The sequence below is a fragment of the Bos mutus genome, chromosome X, assembly GCF_027580195.1.
Source record: "Bos mutus isolate GX-2022 chromosome X, NWIPB_WYAK_1.1, whole genome shotgun sequence".
NCBI lineage: Eukaryota > Metazoa > Chordata > Mammalia > Artiodactyla > Bovidae > Bos > Bos mutus.
In genome coordinates, this window is record NC_091646.1 from 110,416,756 (window position 1) to 110,419,095 (window position 2,340).

At 38.5% G+C, this 2,340-nt stretch overlaps 1 non-coding gene across 1 annotated transcript; it reads right to left on the reverse strand.

Moving 5' to 3' along the window:
- Positions 1–2,024: 2,024 nt before the first annotated feature.
- On the reverse strand, positions 2,025–2,132 carry LOC138986524 (U6 spliceosomal RNA). The gene has a single exon (XR_011463340.1). It is a non-coding gene; the product is annotated as a U6 spliceosomal RNA (small nuclear RNA).
- Between the last annotated feature and the right edge of the window lie 208 nt (positions 2,133–2,340).

A 2,340-nucleotide genomic window follows, 5' to 3' on the forward strand; every position in this document is an offset into this window, starting at 1 on the left:
CCTGAGTAACGAAGCACACAGTGGCGTTAACATAGTATTTTCGTGCCACACTCATTTGGCAGAGGCATAGGATTTAGCTCAGTCCACATCACATTTATACTCTGCAGTAAGTCGCCATGACAGAGTGAAAACTGTCCAGTGATGTGGCCATTTTGCTGTATCTGGATTTTTGTATTGCTGGAGTACAGTAATGGTGGAGAATATTATGGTCTGAATGATTATTATTGTGATTATAACTTGGATACTTGAGTCGTAGTCACGAAAATCCTCCATTATTGTGAATTGAATCAATGTCTATATGGGGTTGCAAAGAGTGGACACGGCTGAGCACATCCGGACGCACTATATCAGCTACCCGCCCCACCCCGCCCCACCCTGCCCCGAAAAGCGTTATTGAGAACAGGCTTAATTCTTAGAGGGGCTGGTTAGTCTTGCTTTAGCCTGCAAAAATATAGTCATTGCTCATCATGGTTATCAGAAAAGAACAAGATGGATCAATATTTATCATCACGACTGGAGGAGGTGAAAACCCTACAACACATTTAAAGTAAAGGACTGTATGGAGCGAATTCTCTGGTGGTTAGGATTCCGTGCTTTCAGTGTCGAGAGAGCGGGTTCAATCCCTTCTGGGGGAATTAAGATCCTACAAGCTGAGTGAAGCCAACCCAACCAAAAAAAAGATGGTGACTTGGTTATGGTGATCTTTTATAATGAAGGACAGGTTACTAAATTTGAGAAGTCTACAGTGGTCTGTCTAGTCAAGGCTGTGGTTTTTCCTGTGGTCATGTATGGATGTGAGAGTTGGACTATAAAGAAAGCTGAGCGCTGAAGAATTGATGCTTTTGAACTGTGATGTTGGAGAAGACTCTTGAGAGTCCCTTGGACTGCAAGGAGATCCAACCAGTCCATCCTAAAGGAGATAAGTCCTGGGTGTTCATTGAAAGGACTGATGCTGAAGGTGAAACTCCAGTACTTTGGCCACCTCATGCGAAGTGTTGACTCACTGGAAAAGACCCTGATGCTGGGAGGGATTGGGGGCAGGAGGAGAAGGGGACAACAGAGGATGAGATGGCTGGATGGCATCACTGACTCGCTGGACATGAGTCTGAGTGAACTCTGGGAGTTGGTGATGGACAGGGAGGCCTGGCATGCTGTGATTCATGAGGTTGCAAAGAGTAGGACACGACTGAGTGACTGAACTGAACTGAACTGAACTGACAGTGAAAGTAAAATGTGTTCTTAAAACTCAAGACTATCTCAGGGCAGTTTCAGTTCTAACAATAGGAGCTGACAGGTCCTTTATACCAGGAGAGACATTTTAGTTTTCAGGAAAAACGGTAACATTTAAACCTTAAAGAAATCAGGATGCGCTGAGTAAATGCTATAAAATATTGTAGTTTAACAACTGAAATCATCAGTGGGTTTATCTAAACACATCCCTCAGTGTGAAGATCACATAACCAAAGTGATTTGTGAGAAATGCATAACTGCATGAAATTAAAGCTTCATGAATATATACATCATCTGCTATAACTTACTAGTTTTCCAAGCATCTTTGGGGGCACTGTAACATGCATTTTGTCATTTTATTTTCATTTTATTTTTAACTTCTTATTTTTTCATAGATGGATATTTTCATTTTTAAATCATTCAACTCAAAAAATAGTTTGTTTTCTTCTAATGAAACTAATGGATTTTACATTAACTATATCATTTGAAAATAGTTCTACCACATATTTTTTAAACTCAAAAATAATTTGTTAAAATTGAATGCACCTAATTTCAGGGTTGAAATATGTGTACCTTTACTTTAAAATGGTGGGAAATTCTACCAGAAAGAGCAACATACCAAATAACTCACACTATAGAAGCACATGCAGAGTCCTATTTTTTAATACCTAAAGCAGTCAAGAATGCAAATAAAAAATTGCAAGTTGAAGGTAATCTTAAGGTTTTTTTTTTTAAACTTTAAAAATATTCTGTGAATCCTATTCATAATATTATTTTTAATGCTCAAAACTATAAGAAATATGGAACACTTCTCCGAATTTGTGTGTCATCCTTGTGCAGGGGCCATGCTAATCTCTGTATTATTCAAGTATTAGTATATGTGATATTGAAGCTTCTAGCACTGTAACATTATTTTGATTGTGCAAAACCATCTTGGTTATAATGGGGCATCTGAAAGCACAATGAGTACAAATACCTACTTTATCTCCTAAAAGATAAGCTTTTTTAATTTTCAGATATGACACATTGAGACTTGTCACTTTGTGTAAGTTAGCACTTCTGCGTATAGGAGATTCTGCCACTGTAACGAATGCATGGTAGCAGCACACA